This window comes from Mesoplodon bidens, assembly GCF_964165515.1.
Source record: "Mesoplodon bidens genome assembly, chromosome: 13".
NCBI classification, from domain to species: Eukaryota; Metazoa; Chordata; class Mammalia; order Artiodactyla; family Ziphiidae; genus Mesoplodon; species Mesoplodon bidens.
This window is the reverse complement of record NC_138169.1, coordinates 37,075,438-37,102,968: the sequence shown is the minus strand read 5'-3', so window position 1 is coordinate 37,102,968 and position 27,531 is coordinate 37,075,438.

Below are 27,531 nucleotides of genomic sequence, written 5' to 3'. Positions count from 1 at the left end.
AGTCAAGGCAGTCCTGAGCGGATCTGCCAATCTCAGTTCTCTAGAGCTTTGGGTTTGATGATCATGCAGGTATCAGTCTAAGGAGATGAGTGGGCTTGAGGTTTCTGCTTAAACTGGGGCCCTTGAAAATCTACAAATTTGGTGAAGGAATGGACTAGAAAAATTCCATGTACCAGCAAAAGAGAAGACAAGGGAACTTGACAGTCTTATCCTAGACTTTCAATCAAATCAAAACAAAACAAAAACTCTCCTCTGAGAATTTGTATTGACAAGCCTGAACTCACATAGGTTAAGGATCCAAATTTGTACCAGTTGGGTAGTCCAGAAACTCCCAATCTGATAGTTTACCTTAAATGGCCTCTGTTTGACAGTACTTTTGGGTGCTGGCTGTAGCAAATGTAAATCTCTCTCAAATAGAGGCACAAAAAAACCTCCCACATATAATTGTCCATGAACTTGATCTTATAATCTAAAATGACAAGACACAAGCTACTGTAAGTGATAATCAACAGAAATTAAAAAGGGCAGAATTAGATCCCTAAGGCACTGGGTATAAAATTTATTGAATAAAAATATAAATTTGCTTAATATTTTTAAAAACAGAAAGGAGAGAATCAAAAACAGCACAAAATGAGATAGTGATTTTTAATAAAGACTTGAAAAATAACTAAATACAGTTCTAGATATAAACAACATAGACATTGCTATAAAATAGCAGAAGAGACAAAATTGAAGATAATTTGTAAGCTGAAGCATAGGTTTAAGAACAATTACATGAAAGAGAGACAAAGGAATAGATGATCTGAGAGGCTGGACAACATAGAGCTAGAAAGAGAAGATCTAGCCTAACTTTATTGCTATTTCAGAGGAAAAGAATTTAAAGAATAAAGGAGAAAGACTATTTGGAGAAGTCATACTAGAGAATTTTTCTGGAACTGATGTAATCTTTAGATTCAGTAAACCGAATGAAAGCCAAGCAGGAAAAAAAAAAAAAAAGAAATTTACCTTTAAATACATCGTAGTGGAACTTTAGAAACTCAAAGCAAAAGAGAAAACATAAAAGCAGCCAGAGAGAAGAAAAACTAGAAAGAGCCCAGCCTTCTGAACAATGATGGTAGGAGCCTGAGGAGTATAGCTGTGTTCAAAGTCTTGAGAAAAAATAACCATTAACCTAGAATTGTATACCCAGCTAAACTATACTTCAGGAAGAGGTTAGAGGCTTTGTGTTAAGACTTCAGGTAAATATGTATGTTACGATTTTAAAGGTAAGTAGTTAAGTAATGAGAAAGAAGAGATAAGTTGTAGGGGGAAAAGAAGAATTAAATATCCCAATCAAGATTAAAATTTGTATAACATCAAGTGAGTGTGAAGGCATCATGGGACAACAAAAATATTGCTCTGCTGCTGGAGGGAGTATAAATTTGACTAAAAGGTGAAGATATGCACACATTAAGAATATTCATAAAAGCATTTTATGCAAAGGAAAATGTAAACAACTCATATTTCTATCAATAGGAGAATGGATGAATAAATTGTGACATTTAACACAATGGAATATTACAAAATGGTAAAAATGAGAAAAGAACTGGGCTATAGGTCAATATGGTTGGATCTCTCAAACATCATTTTGTACAAAAATAGAAGTTGATGAAGAATCAATGCCCCCTGACACCATTTGTATTTATATTTTAATACAAAATATAAAATAGTATTTATTTTAAGTGATACCCAGTGAAAGTATAAAGAAGAGCATTGAAATGACAAGTATTTGTCAGGATGTTCTCTTTGTCCAAGGGCAGTTCCTGGTGAGGGACTCAGCTGGAGACCTCAGCACTCACACTACCAGCAAGTGGGGGAATGAATGCCTCAGTCCTGAAAAATGGATTTGGTAGGCACACCGTCATCTCCATTAGAGGGGGAGAAGCCAAGAAGAGTAGGGAGGGTTTAAATTTTCTTTTTTGTCTATCTATCATCTCTCTCTCTCTGTGTGTATCTATCTATCAATCATATATCTACGTGGTAAAGGTAAGGTTTAACATTTTGCAATCTGCATATTTTTCATTTATTTTAAAATTAATATTGCAAAGTAAAGGAAGGAGTGGGGGGAGTGGAGGAGGACAAGGATGGGGAAGAGAAGGAGGAGAAGATGATTTTGATTTAGCTCAAATGATTATTTCAGGTACAAATTAAAAATGCCCCCAGCAGATAAACCTGGCCATGGTAGATAAAGTGGCAGTAGCTGTTGCTGAAACTTTTCATTTAATTACATCTATAAATCTGCATGTTTGATTGTTAGGTCGTTTGATAATGAAGGAAACAGCGTAAAAATCAAAACCCTTTGAAATCACATGAAACACTGTGTTGTAAAGGCCAATAGAGTGAAGATAGGGCATCAAACACAAGCCAGCAGGAAAGAATGTAGTAACACCCTGGCTGTACTTCACATTTATGATTGTCTCAAGGCATCCTCTCTACATAAAGAAATCAGATTTAAATGGCAAATAGAAATATTTCTGATGTTAGTTTTTGGTACATGTGATATTTTGTGTGTGTTAGTCACTGGAGACAACTTTGAAAACAGTGGAGTAATTTGGGGATGTAAACAAAAATATATATTGTTATCGTGGATATTCTAAATTATATAAGTGACTTTAATGAGATAGCATTTTTGTTTTCATTTGCAAATTTGCAATTTTCATGATTAATTTGATTGTAGAGTGCTAGGGAATTACCAAATCAGAAAACAAGTCTTTTTTCTTACACTGCTAAGCTTAAACTAGAAGAGAGAAATTCAAACTATTATGGAATTGTCAAAATCTTATCGTGACAGCCCATACAAAAATAGGCATTATCAGAAAAGGTTCTTCAAAGTGCTTTGAAAATCAATAGTATGAGACAAATTCCTACATCATCTTCTTTTTCCAACCTTCCTTGCAATTCTTCCCCTCCTTCTAATCTCTTCTCTCTCCTTTTATTTCTCATTAATTCATTTATTTATTTAACAGTTCATCACACATCAATGGAATACTATGGCAGGTAGAATTCTGTCAGTAAACAAAACCACTGTTGATATTTCATTAAGGGAAGTAGTTAATATAGATTATTAGGGTGGATGTTTGTTAGAAGTAATAGAGAAAGAAATGTGATGAAAGATCAGGAACTTAAGCTGCTTTTGTGCCCATTGGAGCCTGTTTTTAGATGCTTCCTGGCTTTACAGCTGCAAAGGAGCCTTTGGTTTTCTGCTGGCTATAGTCAGCTCATGTTTCTTTTCTCCTATATTGCCACATGTGTGATAAATGCACATTAGACTACTGCTAAAGCCTGAAGAGAATAATGACTTCCAGCTTCATTCAACTTCTGTATACCAGCAATGAGCAAATGGAATTTAAAATTAAAAACACAATACCATTTACATTAGCACACTTCAAGATGAAATAGTTAGGTATAAATGTAACAAAATATGTATAAGATCTACTGGAGGAAAACTACAAAACTCTGATGAAAATAATCAAAGAGCTAAGGAAATGGAAAGATATTCCATGTTCATGGAGAGGAAGACTCAATGTTGTCAAGAAGTCGTTTCTTCCCAAATTGTTCTGTACTTTCACCATGATCCCAATGAAAATCCCAGCAAGTTGTTTTGTGGATATTGACCAACTGATTCTAAAGTTTCTATGGAGAGGTAAAAGACCTGGAATAGACTACACAATATTAAAGAAGAAAGACAAAGTTGGAAGACATTACACAACTTCAAAATATACTATAAAACTACAGCAATCAAGACAGTGTGTTACTGCAAAGAATAGACAATATTGAAGGATAAAGACAAGGTTGAAGGACTTATACTCCAGTTGAAGTGGTAATAATATGAATAAATTTAGACTTTTTTTTCTGCTTCTTATAAATCTCTTTAAAAGATAATCAACAAATGTGTAGTTCTGGCCAACTGGAATAACAGGAACCAAATTTACTCTCCTACCTAAAACTATTAAAAACATGAAAAAAAAGAAACATTAGCTTTCAAGGCAGTGGACATCAGGCAACAAGGACAGTGGTAAATTCACTGAATACTTCAAATAACAGATTGTTTGCTAGGCTATATACATAAACATGCTTTTGACACAAAAACTGAAAGTAAAAGGAAAAGAAATGCTAAGCAAATGCTTACAAATACTTCTGGTGTGGCTATCCTAATACCAGAAGAGTATAATTGAAAGCAAGATGAATTACTACACATAAAGAGGGATGTTTTTATAATATTAAAGCAGTACATCTACTAGGATGACATCACAATCCTATTTCTGTGTACTCAATATCATAACTTCAAAATATATAATACAAACACTGAAAGAACCACAAGGATAAACCAATGAATTCAATTTCATAGTAGAAAACTTTAACATTGCTATTTTAATAGCTAATAGAAAAAGCAGACAAACATTCTATGACAGAGATCTAGAAAAGAGTCAACAAAGTTGACCTAATAAACATAGTGTTCATAAATAAATATTTACCAAAATTGACCGTGCACTGGAACATAAAAAAAACTCCACAAATATCAAAGAATTTGATAGAGTATATTCTACTATCACAGTAGAATTTAGTAATAAAAATTTAGTAATAAAAATGTAAGTCTGTAAGTAGTTGGACATTAAAAAATAATGTCTAAATAGTCTATGAGCTATAAGTAGAAGTCACACTACCATTAAGAAACATTTAAACTGGATGATAGTGAAGATACAACATTTTAAAACTTGTGAGATTTAGGTAAATAGTGATTAGAGTGAGATTTAGAAAAGAAGAAAGGTGGAAAATCAATGATCTTATCTTCAACCTCAGGAATCTGGAGAAAGAAGAGAAAACAAGATGAAGGAATGAGGAAGAAAATGATAAAAAGTAGAAATTAGTAAAACAGATAAAATTTCTAACAAAAAATTCAAAGGCAAATTTGCCATATGAAAAGAATAGCAAAATTTATAAATTCAGTGTAACTTTATCAAGAAACGAGAAAAAACACAAATTATTCATATCAGAAAAAGTGAACATCACTACAGATTCTACAGAAATTAAAAAGATAACAAAATGATATTCTAAACAGGTATAAGCCAATAATTTAGAACATTTAAATGAAATAGAAATTTTTTTCAAAAATATTTACTCAAACTGACAGACTATATAATTTTAATAGTCTAGTAACTATTAATAATTGTGTTTTTTATTAAAAATTTTCCTTTTAAGAAAACCCCAGGCTCAATGGCTTCAACAGTAAATTCTTCTAAACCTTAAGGAAATAACAGCACCTATATTATATAAACTCTTCCAGAGATTAGAAGAAGAGAAACCAGTATAACTTTGATACCAAAACCTAACAAGGACATCATCACATCAATGTGATCTTGCAGACCAGTCTCTTTCATTAACAAAGGTACAAAAACCATAAAATTTTTTGACAAAAATAATTTAAAAATATTTAAAAGGAAAATACATCATATAAAAGTGGAATGTATTTCAGGCATGCCAGAGTGATATTTGCAAAGTGGTCAGTCCAATTCATCATGTTAACATAAAAAGGAAGAAAAGTTATATGACCATATTGATAGATTCAGTTACTGTGCCTGAAAAATTCAGAAAGCATTTAAATTTTTTTTTTAAATGTCCCAAAGTAAGAATGGAAGAGAGTGTTCTTCTTCTAATAAAGAATTATGAGACATCATTTTTTGTAGCTTTATGCAATTTAAAAAAAGTTTTTATTGGAGTATAGTTGATTTACAATGTTGTGTTAGTTTCGGGTGTACAGCAAAGTGAATCAGTTATACATTTACCCACTCTTTTTTAGAGTCTTTTCCCATATAGGTCATTACAGAGTATTGAGTAGAGTTCCCTGTGCTATACAGTAGGTCCTTATTAGTCATCTATTTTATATGTAGTTGCATGTATATGTCAATCCCAATCCCCCAATTTATCCCTTTCCCACCCCTTTCCCCCGGTAACCATAAGTTTGTTTTCTACATTTGTGACTCTATTTCTGTTTTGTAAATAAGTTAATTTGTACCATTTTTTTTAGATTCCACACATAAGCAATATATGATATTTGTCTTTCTTAGAGAATTCCTATTTAATATTGAAATATTAAAAGATCTCTCCCTGAGATTGGGAATATCATAAGAGTGCTTGTTTCACTAATTCTTTTCAAAATTGTGCTGGATACTCTAGCTGGTGCAAGAAGGCAAGTAAAAGAAGAAAAAGGAATAAGAGTTGGAAAAGTAGGAAATAAACTGTCATTATTCTCAGAAAATAGTACTGTGAAATAAAAAATTCCAAAGACTCTACGGACAAATTATTACAATTTATAAAATGGTGTTAGCATAGTCATAAAATGCAAGTGCAATATGCAAAAAACAAATTTATAACCCAGACTGAAAAAAACTCTGGAAAATTAATTTAAAAAATAATATAAATTTCAATTGTATTTAAAATTACCAAACAAATAGAAAATCAAAGGACTTCTTTACTGAACATTACAAACTGTTGACAGAAATTTAAAAAGTAAAATAAAGTGAAATACTATGTTCATGGATTGAAAGACACAATATTGTGACTATATTTTGTTAGAACTTATTGTGTAACAAACTGCTCCCACATTTAGTGACTTAAAATAACAACTACTTATTATTACTCATGACTTTATTTGTCTTAGGGAAAAAGTCTGCTGATTTAGGTCATGCTCAGGTGATCTTGACTGGTCTCACATATGCATTTTTGATTCTCTGGTGGATTAACTGGAGTGTAGTTGGTCCAGAATAACTTCAGTCACATACTGGGAGATTTCTGGCTTTAACTTGGGAAACAGATGTCATAGCACCATTTGTCTCCCATATTTATGCAGGCTATCCTAAAGCTTGTTCATATGGTGGCTTGGTAGTTTCCAAAAGAGAGAGAATAAACACAAGCCTTCTTAAAGCCTAACCATAACACTACACAATATCATTTCCACTGCATTTTGTGATCCAAAGCAAGCCATATGCCTTGCCCAGAGTTAGGCATTGGATAAATAGGCTTTGTATCTTGGCAGGATGAATTGCAAAGTTTTGTAGCAAAAGGATGACTGTAGGTAGGAATGGAAAATTGTGGGCATTTTTTATTTCTATAGCAGATGTTTGTTCTTAACAAAGTTGTTTATAGCTTCAATACACCCCAATAAAAATTCTGTGGTTGTGTGTGTGTGTGTAAATTGACAAGCTCATTCTAAAATTCATTTAAAAGTGTAGATGTCCAACAATAGCCAAGGTGGAGACCTTTGCTTAATAAAAAGAACCAAGCTGGAGACCCATAATAACAAATGAAAGGACCTATTATAAAGTTGTGGTAATTAAGGGATAGTACAATATGTTAATGGCACAGGGATGTGGGTCACCTCATTTCTAACGAAGTTGATATGCAAGGAAGAATGGAAACAATAGTCTTTTCAATACATTGTTCTGGGTAATTGGATATTTATATGAAAATAAATAAACATTGACCCCACTTAACACCCCTCTCCCCCCACACACATGAATCAAGTAGACCAGGTCTAAGTAAAAATGATAAACAATAAAGCTCTTCGAAAAAGATATTGGAAAATATCTTTATGCTGTAGGAGTAAACAAGTAATTCTTCAAGAGGACACTGAACACACTAAACATAATTGAAAAATGAGAACTTAGGCAGTTTTAAGAACTTCTGTTTATCAAATACATCATTAAAAATGTGAAACTAAACCAGAAACGGAATGGAAGATTTCAAAGAACTGTTGCAACTCAATAATAATAAACAACCAAAAAGAATATATAAAAGACTTGAAGAAGTACTTGACAGAAAGCAGATACCCAAAGGGTTGACACAAATATAAAAGGTACGCAAAACATTATTAGTTATGAGGAAATTTAAATTAAACACAAGGGGCTACACAAACACCAGAATGACTAGGACAAAAAAGAGAATACCAAGTGTTGGAGAGCATGAGGAACATCGGAAACTCTTGAATAATGCCAAATGGAAGTGTAAATCGTACAATCACTTTGGGAAGCCATTTAATGATAAATACTAAAGAATCCCATTCCCAGGTAATTACTCAACAGAAATAACCTCCATATAATCACCAAAACATGTGTGTGAGAATGTAGATAACTTTTAGTCCCAAACTGGTAACAACACAAATACCCCAAAATAATAGATAAATTATGTTTTTTATTCACATAATGGAGTACTTTGCTGAAATAAAAATGGACAAACTATAATTATATATACTGAATAACAAGAATAAAACTCACACACACAATGCTGAATCAAAGAAGCCAGAAACAAAAGAGCACATATCGTACTTCCATTTACTTAAAGTTCAGTAAAAGGCAGAATTACACTAAAGTCAGAGTAGTGGTTATCTTTAGGAGGACTGTGGTGTGAAAAGGCCTTCTGTGGTGATGGTAATGCTCTGTTACTGACATGGGCTAGAGCTCTGCGGGAAAGAGAGAAAGGAAAAAGCCAATAATGTTTAATAATACCTAGAATGTTTTAGAATAGGTGATAGAATAGTATAGAATTTGAAATATATGATACAGCTCTTTTTTTTCCAGATAGGGTTTTATAAACTGCTAAAACTTTATAATTGCATACTCATGTTATCTGCTCATCCTTAGCTCTCATTGCATTCACTGGTCATTCAATAACACCGTATACATGTCTGATCTTTAATTTTAGTTTATTATCCAAATTGTGTCTCTGCTGGGTTTGATATCACCAGTTTGTGTGATTGTTTCAAAATAAACTCATTAGACAACATTAAGCCCTAATTCTCAATTGGGGAAAGTGCATTTTTTATTAATCAATTTATTTCACAATTTAATGGGAAAGTTTTGAATTTCTTTTCCCATCAGGAAAACAGGCAGATGGATTTGCATCAAAAATCAACCTTGTGCTGGAATATAAAGGCATAAGTCCTTAGAACAAGAAACCTGGCCCAAGGGCACAGTGTCTCTCAGATCACCGAACAAGCAATGTTTGTGGGAGCTGAGTTGGCAGCTGTAGAAATAATGGCACTGTGTTCTATGGCCCCTTTGATAAAATTTCAACCCCGTAATTTGGAGACCAGTTAGTTGCATCAAACAATGAAATAGTTATTGTTTTATTTTCCTTGTGAATTTGTCATTAAAAAATAAAGAGCTATTTGGATTTGAGTAAGCAGGTTTTAGAGAGATTTGACAGAAGGAAGTGTACATGCAACTCTGTAAGCAAAGTATATATGAATAGATACATAGATATATGTGTATGTGCATATACATATACATATGCATAAATCAATCTATCAATCAGTCATTTATATCTATCATCTATCTATGAAAAAGAGCTAGCTATCTGTATTAGAAAATTATCACTCTTGGTATGGTAAGATTTTGAATGTTATGTCATGTGCTCCTATTTATACGCTTGGATTTTTAGGATTGGAACATTAAAAGCATTAAAAATAATCCTTTAAGACAACTTAATGTACTGTTACAGTATCACCAAGATATGTTCTTTCAAAATATGTTGTACAGGACATATTTTTGGTTGTTACAGAATGGCTTATTGACTTCATTAATTTATAGAAACCTTTTTAAAATTCCTTTTAGCCTATCCTCATTTCAGCTGAAATGAAAATCTTTTAACAGACACACAAAATGAAAGCAAGTGGTATCTATTTTGGAGACTCTAATAGCCATGAAAGAAAAGCTAGAGTTATCTGTGACTCCTGTCTCTCTAATCATCTACCGCTGCTCTCAGGTGGAGAGTTCTCTTAATTCTGGGGATTTCTGTTCAAAAAGGACATGGTTGGGACAGATGTGGTATTAACAACTAAATATTCTTGAACCATGACTTAGCTCTCACTTGGCCTCAATTTTTATTCACTTTTTTGTTTTCACTGAGTATTTGGGTAGGATGTATTTGTGTATTAAAATATACTTTGAAAAGCAGGATATATACCAAAGAATATCTACCTGTGATTGGAGTTCACTGTTTTCTTATTGTGAAGAATGTAGGAATGTAGAATACACCAAAATGTAAGATACGTGAAGACAGGAACTTTTCTCTCTTTACCACCATATGCCCATTGCCTAGAGCAACACATAGTAGACACTCAAAAAAGCTGAGTAAATAAATGAAGAGTGTTTATACTCCACTCCCTTCCATGAAGCAGCTCTAACTCTCTTGACAGCCCTTTGCTCCCAAGAGTATGCAATCAGAAGCTGCCCTGGGAGCAGCGTCCTTTCATCAGTTTGGTTTCTTAGTATTGCTGGGGAGGAAAGATTTAGTAATCCTGTTCTTATGAGCTGTAAAGTTAATTTTGATCCACTGAGCATTTAAAAAACAGATATACTACCTGAACTCTAAACATCACTGTGGCTCTTTTCCTCTTTTGCATGGGGATCAAAATAATAACCGTATTTTCAAGAAGTCTCCAATGCACATGGCATGGTCATCTGTGCTTTACCTTTCCTGATTGATGGCCAGTGCACTGAAAATACCTTTGGAAGGTCTTTACATTAGTAAAGGTAACCTAGTGGCTGAAATTTATTATGCCCAAGTCCCAATGGTTTAACAGAAATTTATTTTTGTTCTCATAAAGTCCAAATGGAGGCTGTGGGGCAAAATAGAGGATTCTTGAAGGGGTGATAAGCTCTCCAAAGGTGATATAGGGACATGGGCTCTTTACATCCTATTCTCCCTGCTTTCTCTAGGATCTTAGAATCCTCTGGTAGATCTTCTGAATGCTACTGACAGATGGGGTGGGGGTGGGGAATGGCTCATACATTAAAAAAATGATGGATACCCTAGGAATAGTTACACTGGGGCACACATGCCCGGCATTCCTTGCAGTGGTGAGCTGCCCCTCCCTGTTCCAGCCTGGGGGTTTGGGGAAGGGCTGCCTCTCCTTTCACCATTCCCCATCCACCTGGGCACAGGTAGGGTTTTATAGAACAGGCTGAGAAAGTCATGGTACCAGTGCATTAGGGTTAACTCCTAATGTTAGCTCCTGGTTTCTGAGCTGGTGCAATGCTGTCCTAACTTTACTCCTGCCCTGTTGCTGAAACACAGGATCAGATGGGTAAGTGGAGACTGAAGAGGGGAATTGGTTGGCCAGAAGAGGACTGAGACAGTTCCTTTTTCTTCCCAGTTGAAACATTTCTTCAGCTGTATCTCATTAACATTATAGGAAACCCAGAAAAGAGCCTAAGTAGAATAGCACTATCTCTAGTTTCACGGCCATTTTCTATTGGCCTCTGGGAGAAAGGAAATCCAGTGATTTCCTATTATTTTTCACTTGAAGATGTAAGAAGTTATATATGAACAAAAAGAACTGATGCCTTTGGAACACAGACCAAGAAAACTTGTGTTGAAATAACTTTCTAGTCCCAAAATGGAGCCGCTCTTGCCTGGGGTGCCACGTCAGCAAACCAAAACTTAGATAACTTTTTTGTCCCTATAAAAGATCCGCTTGACAGGAAACGCAGTATATTCAGTCAGCCAATTCCCAAACACAAAGCCAACTCTGGGCCTTCTCACCTGAACAAGGTTGACTCCATGGCCCCATCCAATCAGACATTTTCTATTTGTCTCTTGCTTGTTCTTTTTTTTATACTATCAAAGCTTTTTGCCTCCCATCCTGTTTTGGAGGTTATTGCATGGAGACCACCAGCTGCATGAAATGTTAAATACAGTTTGTTTGTATCACTTAAACTGTTTTCTTTAATCATTTTTTTAAACACTTGTAGTACCCTTTCACCCGTAAGTGTCCTATAGAACAAATAACACAGGTTTCTGTAATGCAATTTAACATTTACATGAGTTATTGAAAGAAATCTTAAAATATGAGAAAATAAGAAAATTATAAGGGAATTTAAAATCTTATGGTGTTATGATATATGATATATAGATATATGTGTGATAGAATAAGTGAGCAACCACTTAAATAGTAGGGCTCTTTGACACAAAATCAGAACTTGATTTGTATGTTTTCTATATCTAGAGTGAAACAGGACTCTTCATGTCCTATCACTTATAATCAAGTACCCCAGGTGCACTCTCATCCCCCACCCCCTCTACCTCTGCCCTGACACACAGAGCAGGGACTCAGGACCTGATCATTTTGTTCTTGATGAGTGAGGCTTACACGTAATACTTTTTATGGGTGAGATAGAACATAGTATTCATCATATCTGCCCACACTTTATTGTCCAGGGCTCACTCAGATGACAATATTTAATTGCAAATGATGCTGAAAACTGGTCTGCTTGTGTGCCCAGGACAAAGAGAAAGGAGTTTAGCTAAGCAGCTAACCAGTTTCGGCTATTTAGATTATTGGCTTCTGTATTACCAAGGAAATTGAACTTTTATTTTATTGTAGCATTGAACACTCTGATGAACATTTGTTACTAACCACTTTCTCCTTTGATTTTCATGATCTAAATTTTCATTTCTTCTCCCTTCTCCTCTTATTAGCCATTCATTCTTGATTCCTTTTGAGAACTGTTCTTTCTCTTCTCAGTCTTTAAAAATCAAAGTCATAGGGACTTCCCTGGTGGTGCAGTGGTTGAGAGTCCTCCTGCCGATGCAGGGGACATGGGTTCGTGCCCCGGTCCGGGAAGATCCCACATGCCGCGGAGCGGCTGGGCCCTTGAGCCATGGCCTCTGAGCCTGCGCATCCAGAGCCTATGCTCCGCAACGGGAGAGGCCACAGCAGTGACAGGCCCGTGTACTGCAAAAAAAAAAAAAAAAAAAAAAAAAAATCAGTCATAATTCCAAAGGACTCCATCGTCATCTCTCTGAGCTTTTTACTATAAATATAATTCCTGCAGTATCTTAAAGAAAACCCTTGTCCCACATTTTCTTTACATTTTGATGATTCTTAAATTTAATCAAGAACTCTTTGCTACATTCCAGACCCATATTTCCAACAGTTTAATAAATACTTTGATTTAGAAGGCTCCCAGACACCTCAAATCAATCACATTCGAAAATGAATCATTAATTTTCACCAAATGCCTTCAGTATCATCTGTGCTGGTAAACGGCTCTACTCTGCCTTGTAATTTCATATTCTTTCTTCTCACATACACATTCCTCAGTGAAGGTCATCAATTCAGTTACTGCATTCTACAATTTCTAGTTTTTTATTTTTTAGTATCTTTTGTATCTATCATCTATTCTCACTGCCTGAATTCAAGCTAAGTTTTTTTTGCGGGGGCTGCCTTTTACATCTTTGATTGCTAGCTGCTCTCCCAGAATTGGTTATAGTCTTCCTTTAACTCATTATTCACACAGAGTCAGGAGGCAGTGGGAGAGAGCTTTCAAGACAGAGTAGTTAGAAAAAACCAAATTGGAATGTACAATTTACATGGTGGATCGGGGTGGATTATAGGGCTTGGAGAGAAGTACAAGAGTTGGGCACAACAGTTCCTAGAAAGAGAAGATGGACGTTAGAGCCAAGTGTCAAATCTCTGCACAGGGTTCATTAACTGAGCAGAGACTATGGTCCCATTGATGGTCCAGTTGGCTGAATTTGTACATGGAGTTCTTTGGTTGAGCAAAGCAGAGTCAGGAGCACAGCCAGGAGAAGGAATATTCGGGCCAGATGGATGCTGATCAGAGTCACAGACCAAGTGGAACAATTCAAAGTGCAAGAATCAGAATGCACTAGGGTGTAAACTCTGAAGTAGATGTCTTAGATAAGCTCTCAGCCAGTTCTGTTAAGCAGCCTGAATGAGAATAAGTGTGTGGAAGCTTCAGAAAGAGAGGCAGGTTTCTGCGCCCTCTGAGGAATACCTTTTAGTCATCAGAATTGATTGTCAGAAAGGTGGGTTGCCTGGTGAGTTAGCGAGTTCCCAGTGACTGAAATGCTTCAGGGGCTTCATGAGTGCCTGTGAAGCTACTGTAGAGGATATTTTTGCATCATATGAATGAGGGGGTTAGACAGTTGCTGAACTCGTTTATAACTCTCAATTATTATAAAATATTATCTTCTCAGTTTGAAAGTTATGATCTGGTTCCAACTGGCTATGTGACATTCTTTAACATTCTCCTCCTATACAGCAGGTATTGAGTTGCAGAAATTCTCCTGTTGTTGTTCTGCTTGTATTCCATTTGCTATCCTCAAAGAAGTGGTTTTCATCTTAGTCCCATTCATATGCAACAAATACGTCCTTTATTTTACTCTCCCCCACCCCTTCCTGATTGAATTCAGCTGCCGATAAAGTCGACCAGTTAGTTCAATGAGATTTTAAGTTTGAACTAGATCTTTTAGTTGAACAGGAAAGATGAAAGAAACCTGGAATGCAGAGTCCAAATTATGGGGTTCAGCTTTGAAAACACAGCGATGCCTAAAACCGATGGTTCCTTTGTGTAGAGAGCAAAGCCAAGCAGCAGTGACACAAGATCTACTCTGGAAGCTTCTAGCTAAGAGGGATAAGTTTCTTAGATTTGTTGTCAAGTGTAACATTTGGAAGTGGTAAATCACTGCAGGAGCCTGTGTGCTTGGCAACCACACTTCTTCCTGGGTTGCTGGCAATACAAGCTGTGGCTTCATCGTCTCCTACAGTTCTGATGGGGACATGTGAGCCATCAGTGACTGATCATTTTGGGAAAACCTGACAGAAAACAGACATTTTCCTTACTTTCTCTTGCTATAATGAAGTGAGCAGAAGCTCAATGAAATAAAGTTGTCTCATTTATTATACAGATGACTCACATGCATTCTGACTCACGCCAGTAAAATCACTCTGCCGCTAGCTGAACTATGTCAGGGCCTAAGAAAAATCGTGCTCTTTAGACACCCCCCCTCACTCCTTCCGGAGGACTGGGCTATCATGATGTTGTTCAGATCTGCCCTTCTGCTTGGAGCTGGGGCAGTAAGTCATTTGGCTGCAGGATGACTTTTCTGGCTTATAGCTATATCCTTAGGGATAGGATGCTGTTAATCAGCCCTCTGCATGACATCATTAAAGGAACAGCTCCTGCATATAAGAAACATACTATAGCTTTGTCATTCTCATGATTTTAAAACAGTTCTGTTCTTTCATCCATCAGGTAAAACAAAGATGCAGTAGAAACCTGTATTTCAGAACAGATGCCTCCATAATTGTGCTGTTAAAAAGAATGTGCTGTCATGCTCTGCATTATATCTCCTTTGTATCTGTTTTTTGTCTGGTTGTGTCTGAGCAGCAGCCATGTTTTTGCCTCAGCTTACTTTCAGAACTCGATGTGATAGGGGTACTGCCAAGAGTTTGCATAAAAGCAGAATGTAGTTGTGTGATGTCATTGTAGTACTTTGTCCAGTTAAACACTCTGAGAACTTACTCTTTTAGTCAGGAAAAAAAAAAAATTTGGATTGTCTTTCCAAAATGTATGTTCGGTGAACTATCTCTAAGTTCACACTAAAATCCTAAACTAATTTTGTATTAGTGTTTAATGATAAACACTGACTTTCTAGAAAAATACATTTATTTATGTCTGTTGAGATGTCTTGAAAGGTAAAATTTTCCACATATCAAGAGCAGGTTTTCACTCTTTCAATTGGGTTTTAGTAAAATTTTTTGTGAAAATAGTAAAAAACACCCTAGAACTTCAAAGTTCTTACAAGTTTTTACTTTCTCTTTTGTTTTGTTTTGTTTGTTTGTTTGTTTTGTTTTTACTTTCTCCTATCCACCCAGTTTCTGTGTGAGCATGGAGATCTAGGCACAGGAAAGTGAAGTGATCTTCCTGAGATTCTAGAGAAAAAACTGGCACTGTGATTCCTGGGATCAGGGCCTCTATTCTGATATTCTATATGCAGTGAACTCTGTACATCATTTTATTTTCACATATGATATTCATATGATGTTTATTCTTATGAAGTGGTTATTCATGGAGAAGAATATTCCAGTTCTTTCTTGTGGGTTTTATATTCTTCTATTGAAAAATTGAAATAATCTCTGCATAATTGTTTACATTTGTCAAAACACTGCTCTTTCCCCATTCATCGACATTTCTTTTCTCTGTATCCCATTTTATGTTCACTAGTGGGAAACTGGCAGAGGGATTCTTAAAGAAAAGGGAGAGCAGAAAGACATCTACTTAAATGTATATTGATTCTGTACCATTTTCAAATTATGTGTAAAGGGTCATTTTTTAAAAAAATTAAATTGAGCTAAAAATGTAGAAAATTCTAAGACAGATGGATAAATGTAGATTGGTCAGTAGGGTAACTTAGATATGAGTACTTGTTGACCCACCTCTGAGCCAATTAAACTGCAGCTTATCTAGAGTTCCAAAAATATATTCTATTAGACTTCATCTCTGTGAGTTTCTCCTGATGAAACATGATTTCACTATAGAATAAATTCAGGGAATGCCAGATAATATATTTTCCTACTGAGGAATTTATAATACATATTTGTATGATAGAATCTCTAGGATGTTACATAATCAAAAAGCCCTTTTGACTGTGTTTCACTTTTTTAGATGCAGTATTTTTTTCCCTTGCCATACTTATTGACATGCTGAAGAGTTGATTTGATGTCCTGTAGGACATTTACTAGGAATCTCTGAACTAAAATTTTCTTTAAGTAGGTAATATAGAATCATTTCTAAAAACCATTACAAACATCCAATGTATGGAAGTTTGGGTGAAACATATATTATATTTTCTATGTTAGATGACATTATTTTTTGAACAAATAATTGTCACCTTGAAAAATAATGAAAGAAACTTAACTGTAAGCTTCTTAAGAGTAGGTACTGTTTATTTTTATATTCTTATCGTCTAGCATAGTGCCATTAGTCGAAGCTCAATCTTTGTTGAGTTAATCATGATGAAGAAAAAGATACCTATCTGAAAAGATTTTAGATCATCTCCTACACAAGGATGCTCACTTGAATGTTAGAAAGAAAACTAAAATCTGTTCCAATCCATCTAAAATTGTGCATTTTCCTAAAGTAGCCTATTTTTTAATGAAATAAATTTAGTCACCAGTGAAGTCTCATTGAGAATGGACGTGTTCTTATTTATATTTTTCTAAGCTAAAAGAAAAATTTAGAACCACTGAGTAGCTATTACAGCTGTCCCATAAGAGACTAACCATTTTTTTGTTGTTTGTTTTTAGACTGTTTTCTAAGACATAATAAGATATAATATTCATTACACCTGTATCATTTTTCCTGGTATTTTGAATACAAATCATAGATCTATCTAAATTTCTATCTCTCCAGTGGAAAGAAGTATGTAATATTTTCCAGCGAAGTTTTTGTGTATTTTTTATTTTTGTTTTGAAGCTACTGGAAATACCATGTAATTGTTGTCATGGTACTGAATATGTCATCTGGCAACACGGGAGCATGAAGTGACAATTGCCAATGTAATGGTAATTTGAGGTTAATAATAATTTAGTGTTGACAGTAATCCAGGACTAATTATCCCAATTCTCTCTGTGTTTTCCTTTTGATACCTTAAGGCTTTTTTGCTTGTTTTGTTATATGTCACATCAAACCAAGCATGGAGAGGGACCCTGAGCTGACTAGTGGGCAGTGGTATTGAAGCTGTGTAAAGTTATGGTCTGACAGCTCTCTCATTAGATGTTTAGGTCCTGGGTGTACGTATACCCAGCATCAATCTAGTGGATTGGAGTCATGGTCTTGACATAGGAAATATCACTATATCTTAATAGCAGGGAGAGAAAGCCGCAGGCTGATGGAAATGTCTTTTAAAGTATTAACTGTATAACAGATTATTGTGCCGTATGGAGCAGAGAAAAATTTTGATCCTCTGGACTCATGCTCTTTACTTGGCCTCACTGAATTATTCACTTTTCAGTATTGCCCTCCTTGTTTTTTTTTTCGTAGTAGTTATTTAACTACAGTGTCTAGTCATTCCTCTGTCCAAGACTTCTGGATGGTTACATTTATTCTACAATGCTTTATTCTTCTCAATAAAACTTTGCTTTTTCATTATCATCCAGCATCTGGAATTCTCTATCTTTCTTAAAAACACAGAAGAAGATTAACACTACCCCCTCACAGTTTCCTCATTCACTGTTTCATTAAATATTCTGAATACCTTTGATTCTATTACTTGTTTTGTATTCTGCTTTTGTGTATATATATATAATATATGTATAATTTTATTTCAAACATCTCAAAGGACAGACCCTACTTATTTAGCCTGTATTTTGGAGAATTTAATATGATTTCAGGTATATCAATTGACTTGTAGTTATAGGATAAGTACTCCACATATATTGTAACTATCCTTAATGATAGTTGGTTCAGTATTGATTATCTATGGGATATGAAGCCACTTTTATCCTCCATTCTTCTATTTTCCTAAAGCCAAGTGGAGGTTAAATGGATGGGTCTGTGATGATGTTGCATCTGTTTATCATATAATTGGGTCATATAACCCAGCAAGGCTGAATTGTTAAACCTTTCAGCATATGAGATATTAAAACAGTCACATGAAAAGTAAAAGAATAATAGAAGAAGTACATTCAACTTAGTTTAAAATCTTAATACTGTATGGTTATGCTACATGAGTTTAAGTATTAAATAGTTAAGTGAATATTGATTGATTGCCTATGCTGTGCCAGGCACTAAAGACCTATTATGTGCATTCCACAAGAACAAGATAGACATGATTACTTCCTTTATGGGATTTACTATTTGAAATGCATAAACGGATATGTAGTAAAATAACTATACATTAATATTCTTCTTATAAAATTGTGGTGAACAGAGAATTCCAGTCAAAGATGGCATCAAATGCAAAGGCCCTAAGTTAGGAAAAATCTTGGGGGTGTATCCTAGAAAGTAAGAAAGAGGGTCAACATGGCAGGAAGGTAACAAGCAAGGGAGCAGATGATGTGAGATGAGGCAGAGGCTCAACCAGCAGAGTCTCGGTCCATGGTGGGAGCTGAGATTTTATACTAGGTGTAATGGAGAGCAATGAAATGTTTTCAGACAAAGGAATATCATGTCTGACATGATTTCTATATAGAAAAAAATGAGTTGGTGGGAATGAAAAAGTAGAAGCAGAGCTAACTCCATAGTTTTTTTTCTCCTTTTAAATTAAGGCCAGATATGTTGATGGCTTGGTTAGGATGGCAGCAATGGAAAAAAAAGGAAGTACCTGAAGTAGAGAGATATTTTTGGAAGTGATATGATAGGATTCATTGCGGGTGAGATATGCAAGATAAGGGAAAGTAAGTAAAAATGATGGTTTTCTGGATGCATGACTGTATGATTGGCAGTGCTATTTATTGAGAGAGAAACAGATTTGGAGACTTGAATGGTTTGAGTAAATTCCCTTTTAGACTTGCTTCTTTGGACTTTCTATATTTAAGATGTCTACTAGTCATCAAAGTGGAGATGTGAATGTGTCTCTCTCATTCTCTCACTCTCTATCATCATCTACCTGCCTCTCTATCAGTGCATGAATCTGGGGCTTCAAAAGGACAAGTCTAGATCAGAGATGTAAGTCTGGGAGTCACTGTGTAGATGGTACTTGACATAATCTGAATCAGAGAGTGTAGACGGAAAAAAGTGAGAGGGCTTAGGAATGAATGCTGAGGGACTGCTATGTGTGGAATTTGGTAAAGGAGGAAAAGTCAGCCAAGGAACCTGAGAAGGAGTGGCCAGAGAGGTAGTAGGAAAGCCAGGAAGTGAAGTGACACTGAAACCCAGAGCAGAGAGTGTCCCAAGGAAGAATAAATGGCTGTCTTTACCAAATGCTGCTATAGTCAAATAGCATGAAGACAAATGTGTTCTCTAATTTGACAGCCTGGGCCATTGAGAATCTTGACAAGAACCATTTCAGTGGAGTTTGGGGATGCAACCCAGGTCGGTATGTGCTGAGAAATGAATGCAAGATGAAGAAGAGGAGACAAACTGTGGACCGTTCTTTTGAATTAGTGTGTGTGTGTGTGTGTGTGTGTGTGTGTTTATGAAGAGGAGTGAAAAAATGAGATGGAAGAAAGCTCATGTGGAATGTGGAGGCCAAGGGATGTTTATTTGTGCTTAATGAAAACTATTCTAATAATTTTTAAATATGAGGCAATTCACACATTGTGGGGTATTTCACAGGAACAGAGAATTCTAAGAAATAACTGAAATTTAACTCTTAGTTGAGTGGCAGTCAAGTAATTTTATTGATACAGGCCATCACCTATCTTTATTACTTCCATACCTGATTATAAATGTATGTCACCGACAATAATGATCCATTGAATAACTAGTTTGAAATAGCTTTTTTTTTTTAATTTATTTATTTTTATTTTTGGCTGTGTTGGGTCTTCATTGCTGCATGTGGGCTTTCTCTAGTTGTGGCGAGCAGGAGCTGCTCTTCGTTGTGGTGCGTGGGCTTCTCATTGTGGTGGCTTTTCTCGTTACGGAGCACGGGCTCTAGGCATGTGGGCTTCAGCAGTTGTGGCATGGGGGCTTCTGTAGGTGTGGCTCATGGGCTCCAGAGCGCAGGCTCAGTAGTTGTGGCGCACGGGCTTAGCTGCTCTGCGACATGTGGGATCTTCCTAGACCAGGGCTCGAACCCGTGTCCCCTGCATTGGCAGGTGATTCTTAACCAATGCGCCACCAGGGAAGCCCCTGAAATAGCTTTCTTACTTTACACAGCTGCAATTATCTGGAACAGTCATGGGAAACAGTAATACACTCTTTGTCAGACGGTGACCTTGGTGAGCAGCAAATTTTTAAAAAAGACTGTACTGTCATTCAATGACTCTAGGTGCAACAGAAATGTTTTTGAAAAAAAATTTTTTTTGCCACATTAATTCCAACTGTCTTTCTCCTTCATTGGTGTTTATAGTGATGTTTCTGGAACCCTAGAATCATTGTTGCCTCTGCCTTTTCAAGTCATTCTGGAATTGTCTTGTTAAGCTAGAGGCAAACTTCGATAGAAAATCAGCTTCTACCTTGATAACAAACAGAGCTTTGCAGTTCTCAAACTTTTCAACATCAGGGCAAGAGTGGCAGGAGAGAAGATGTGTATTCGGAGGCAGCATGAGCTGCCCATGGTCCCAAGGCATCCTTTCCAAGCGATCTTGGCCAAGGTTATCACCGCTACACATGCTTTCTGTGGTAGCCTCAGAGCAGAGATGCCACTGGCACTGTTGGGCCCTTCTGCAGAGGAGAAGACATCCAGAACATCTGTTGTCCTGTTATTCTGCATATTATATTGCCTTTATCAAAGGACACGGCAACACAGAGTTTTGGGGTAGTTTTTAAAAACATTTCTTGCCTGTTGCAGCTACCTCTGAACTCAGAACTTTTTGAGTGAATTTGTCTTTTTTTCTCTTTAATCATTAGTGGTTTTTTTTAAAGCTTCTACTTGGACTAGAAGGAGTCACTGTAAGGCAAAAACTTGCATCTAAGTAGGCAGAACTCAAAGAACTGTCAAATGCAGAGGGTCCTTTTGTGGACTGAGTGTTATCTAACCCTCAGGATGTTTAGCTGGTAGAGTTTTCAGATGACACATAATTTGACAAGTTTTCATTGTTGAGGATGCAGTTCCTTATCTTGGCAAGGAGATTAGGTTCAGGAACCAATTCAGCTACATGTCCAAAAGATAAGGAGAGTTTCCTCTGTTGATACTCTGAAGCACTGTCTCCTCCATCAGAGGTATTCCTGGTCTCAGTAATGGAAAGATTGCTACCTGACCTTAGTTGGGAAGTTCCTATTCATTCCCATTTGGCCTCTTCAAAATGTTTGTCTAATTTTATCTATAGGGAAGTCCCAGAGAAGAAGGAAAAACTTGCCCCATAGTGAATTGCTTCCTCTAGGTGGCTGCAGTAAAATCTTTAATGTAAAATTGTGGCGTATACTTGATTATTTGTCTCTGACCTCTAGGAAACTGTCAAATGGGGCACTTGGGAATGACAAACATCTAATCAACATGTTTGCTGATGTTTTAGGATTCGCTGATTGTTAATACAACGGCACCTCTCCTGTTTCAAAAAGGTCATGCTGTCACATAAATCTTGTCTGCAGGGGCTCATTCACCTAAAGGTGAGCACTTGAGGAAGAACAGGGTAATCCGACAGTTTTAAGCAGATGCATTTGTATGCATGTGTTTGATGGGGAGCTGGGATTGAAACTTGGAAAGCCTCAATTCCATTCCTTTATTTTTTTTTGCACTTCCCTGTTTCATAAGCTGAACTTACAGGATACAAAACAAATGAATATAATTAAGTGACCTAATTTAGAAATTAGACTTAAAAAATTTTTTTTGGAGTGTAGTTGATTTACAATGTTGTGATAGTTTTGAGTGTACAGCAAAGTGAATCAGTTATACATGTACATATATCCACTCTTTTTTAGATTCTTTTCCCATATAGCCCATTACAGAGTATTGAGTAGAGTTCCCTGTGCTATACAGTAGGTTCTTATTAGTTGTCTATTTTATATATAGTAGTGTGTATACGTCAATCCCAGTCTCCCAATTTATCCCTCCCCCACACCCTAGTAACCATAAGTTTATTTTCTACATCTGTAACTCTATTTCTGTTTTGTAGATAAGTTCATTTGTACCCTTTTTAAAAGATTCCACATATAGGTGATACCATATGATAAGAAATTACAGACTTTTAATAGTGATTACTGAATTTACCTTGATGCAAAAATTCCAAGCTTTTGGAATATTAGCCATTACTCATTCTGTGAGTGTGTGTGTGTGTGCGTGTGTGTGTCTGAATTGATGAAAAGCAGAAGGATAACAATTTTAAAATGAAAGGTTTTTTTATTCTGTGATAATCCTTCATGTACATGGTTTAAAAGTGAAAATAATATTTTGATGTTATTTTTAATTGTTTTAAGTGGAAAAGTGATTGGTCAAAGTAAGAAGTACTCATTGAATCAGGGGTTTTGTTTTGTTTGTTTTTTGTTGTTTAACAGAAGGATGAGACCTTAGCATTCATCCTATCAATCACTTTTAACATCATGGAACCAACCCTACCCTATAAGCTAGTCTGTCACACCCATGCATGCACTTTTTGACTGATAAAATTCATCCATGAATGCAATACAGTTATCTGCAGCCATCACCCTAGATCCTCCTCTGACCATATTTCTGAAGAATTCAAACCCTTGCTTTCTGTCCCTAGATCTAATGTTGCCTCTAGATCATCCCTTAGTTTATTATTATTATTGTTGAGGTATAATTGACATATTCTTAGATTTAAGTTTTAACTTTCTTCCTTCATAACATCTGGTTCTCAACTTTACTCAGTTGATTGTAGCTTGACTTTCTGGCTTTTGTCAGAAATGACTTTCTGGCTTCATTTCATAGGACTGGGCATGAACACACCCTGTATTCGGGCTTCTGAATCCAACCCTGACTCAAAGGTAGCCCTGGTGCCTGCAGAGGGCACACTCAGAGAGATCATTATTTATTCTATGTCACCTCACCACTTCAGTGTGATCGATTAAGCCTTTTGGCAAATAGTCACTGAGTATAACATCAAGAGCCAGTGTAGCCACTGAAGTTTGGTAGTGAACTAACACATTTCTTCTTGAACTAGCCATCATGGTCAGGTATTAGTTATCTTAAAAGAACGACCAGAAGGTAATCGGAAGATCAACTTCATCTCTATTTCCCACATAATAATCTTGTAGAATCCCTTCCTTTTTTAAATCGTAAGTTAAAAGCATTTATTGAAGAGAATAGCCAGGATAAGAACCATAACTTTTCAATAGCAGTTATCAAAATGTCGTTTCAGGGGATTAAGGAGATCAAAACTATTTTTATAACAATCCCAAAATGTTGTTTCCCCTGTTAAGTTTCATTCTCTAATGAGTATACAAGCAGAGTTTTCCAGAGGCTGCATGAAATGATGATACCATTGCTATGTGGCTAATGGAACATGTGCTTCTGTATTTTGGGGCTTTAAACTTTTCTCAGTTTTAATTTCTAATATGCTAAATAGCTATAGGTATAATGTGTAGAAATAGAAACACTTTGGTATCCTCAATTATTTTTAAGAATGTAAAGGAATCTTGAGACTAAAAAATTTCAGAATTTTTTTTAACATCTTTATTGGAGTATAATTGCTTTACAATGGTGTGTTAGTTTCTGCTTTATAACAGAGTGAATCAGCTATACATATACATATATCCACATATCTCTTCCCTCTTGCACCTCCCTCCCTCCCACCCTCTCTATCCCACCCTTCTAAGTGGTCACAAAGCACTGAGCTGATATCCCTGTGCTATGTGGCTGCTATCAATTTTATATTTGGTAGTGTATATATGTCCATGCCACTCTCTCACTTTGTCCCAACTTACCCTTCCCCATCCCCATGTCCTCAAGTCCATTCTCTAGTTGGTCTGCATCTTTATTCCCGTCCTCCCACTAGGTTCTTCATAACTTTTTTTTTTTTTTAGATTCCATATATATGTGTTAGCATATGGTATTTGTTTTTCTCTTTCTGACTTACTTCACTCTGTATGACAGACTCTAGGTCCATGCACTTCACTACAAATAACTCAATTTCGTTTATTTTTATGGCTGAGTAATATTCCATAGTATATATGTGCCACACCTTCTTTATCCATTCATCTGTTGATGGACACTTAGGGTGCTTCCATGTCCTGTCTATTGTAAAAAGAACTGCAGTGAGCACTGTGGTACATGACTCTTTTTGAATTATGGTTTTCTCAGGGTATATGCCCAGTAGTGGGATTGCTGGGTCGTATGGTAGTTCTATTTTTAGTTTTTTAAGGAACCTCCATACTGTTCTCCATAGTGGCTGTATCAATTTACATTCCCACCAACAGTGCAAGAGGGTTCCCTTTTCTCCACACCCTCTCCAGCATTTATTGTTTGTAGATTTTTTGATGATGGCCATTCTGACCAGTGTGAGGTGATACGTCATTGTTGTTTTGATTTGCATTTCTCTAATGAGTAGTGATGTTGAGCATCCTTTCATGTGTTTGTTGGCAATCTGTGTGTCATCTTTGGAGAAATGTCTATTGAGGTCTTCTGCCCATTTTTGGATTGGGTTGTTTGTTTCTTTGAAATTGAGCTGCATGAGCTGCTTGTAAATTTTGGATATTAATCCTTTGTCAGTTGCTTCATTTGCAGATATTTTCTCCCATTCTGAGGGTTGTCCTTTCATCTTGTTTATGGTTTCCTTTGCTGTGCAAAAGCTTTTAAGTTTCATTAGGCCCCATCTGTTTATTCTTGCTTTTATTTCCATTTATCTAGGAGGTGGATCAAAAAGGATCTTGCTGTGATTTATGTCTAGAGTGTTCTGCCTATGTTTTCCTCTAAGAGTTTGATAGTGTCTGGCCTTACATTTAGGTCTTTAATCCATTTTAAATTTATTTTTGAATATGGTGTTAGGAAGTGTTCTTAATTTCCTTCTTTTACATGTATCTGTCCCGTTTCCCCAGCACCACTTATTGAAGAGGCTGTCTTTTCTCCATTGTATATTCTTGCCTCCTTTATCAAAGATAAGGTGACCATATGTGCGTGGGTTTATCTCTGGGCTTTCTATCCTGTTCCATTGACCTATATTTCTGTTTTTGTACCAGTACCATACTGTCTTGATTACTGTAGCTTTGGAGTGTAGTCTGAAGTCAGGGAGCCTGATTCCTCCAGCTCCGTTTTTCTTTCTCAAGATTGCTTTGGCTATTTGGGGTCTTTTGTGTTTCATACAAATTGTGAAATTTTTTGTTCTAGTTCTGTGAAAAATGCCACTGGTGGTTTGACAGGGATTGCATGAATCTGTAGATTGCTTTGGGTAGTAGAGTCATTTTCACAAGGTTGATTCTTTGAATCCAAGAACATGGTATATCTCTCCATCTATTTGTATCATCTTTTATTTCTTTCATCAGTGTCTTGTAGTTTTCTGCATACAGGTCTTTTGTCTCCTTAGGTAGGTTTATTCTTAGGTATTTATTCCAGTGGTAAATGGGAGTGTTTCCTTAATTTCTCTTTAAGATTTTTCATCATTAGTGTATAGGAATGCTAGAGGTTTCTGTGCATTAATTTTGTATCCTGCTACTTTACCAAATGCATTGATTAGCTCTACTAGTTTTCTAGTAGCATCTTTAGGATACTCTATGTATCATGTCATCTGCAAACAGTGACAGCTTTACTCCTTCATTTCCAATTTGGGTTATTTTAATTTCTTTTTATTCTCTGATTGCTGTGGCTAAAACTTCCAAAACAATGTTGAATAATAGTGGTGAGAGTGGGCAACCTTTTCTTGTTCCTCATCTTAATGGAAATGGTTTCAGTTTTCACCATTGACAACGATGTTAGCTGTGGGTTTGTCATATATGGCCTTTATTATGTGGAGGTAAATTCCCTCTGTGCCTACTTTCTGGAGGGTTTTTATCATAAATGGGTGTTGAATTTTGTTGAAAGCTTTTTCTTCATCTGTTAAGATGATCATATGGTTTTTATTCTTCAATTTGTTAATATGATGTATCATATTGATTGATTTGTGTATATTGAAGAATCCTTGCATTCCTGGGATAAACCCCACTTGATCATGGTGTATGATCCTTTTAATGTGCTGTTGGATATTATTTGCTAGTATTTTGTTGAGGATTTTTGCATCTATGTTCATCAGTGATATTAGCCAGTAGTTTTCTTTCTTTGTGACATCTTTGTCTGGTTTGGTATCAGGGTGATGGTAGCCTTGTTGAATGAGTTTGGGAGTATTCCTCCCTCTGCTATATTTTGGAAGAGTTTGAGAAGGATAGGTGTTAGCTCTTCTGTAAATATTTGATAGAATTCACCTGTGAAGCCATGCACTCCAGGGGTTTTGTTTGTTGCAGGATTTTTAATCACAGTCTCAATTTCAGTGCTTGTGATTGGTCTGTTTATATTTTCTGTTTCTTCCTGGTTCAGTCTCGGAAGGTTGTGCTTTTCTAAGAATTTGTCCATTTCTTCCACATTGTCCATTTTATTGGCATGTCGTTGTTTGTAGTAGTCTCTCATGATTCTTTGTATTTCTGCAGTGTCATCTGTTACTTCTCCTCTTTCATTTCTAGTTCTATTGATTTGAGTCTTCTTTCTTTTTTTCTTGATGGATCTGGCTAATGGTTTATCAATTTTGTTTATCTTCTCAAAAATCCAGGTTTTAGTTTTATTGATCTTTGGTATCTTTTCCTTCATTTCTTTTTTATTTATTTATGATCTGATCTTTATGATTTCTTCCCTTCTGCTAACTTCGGGGTTTTTTGTTGTTGTTCTTTCTCTAATTGCATTAGGTGTAAGGTTAGGTTGTTTATTTGAGATGTTTCTTGTTTCTTAAGGTAGGATTGTATTGCTATAAACTTTCCTCTTAGAACTGCTTTTACTTCATCCCTTAGGTTTCGGGTCATCGTGTTTTCATTGTCATTTTTTTTAGTTATTTTTCATTTCCTCTTTGATTTCTTCAGTGATCTCATGGTTATTAAGTAGTGTATTGTTTAGCCTCCATGTGTTTGTATTTTTTACAGATTTTTTCCTGTAATTGATATCTAGTCT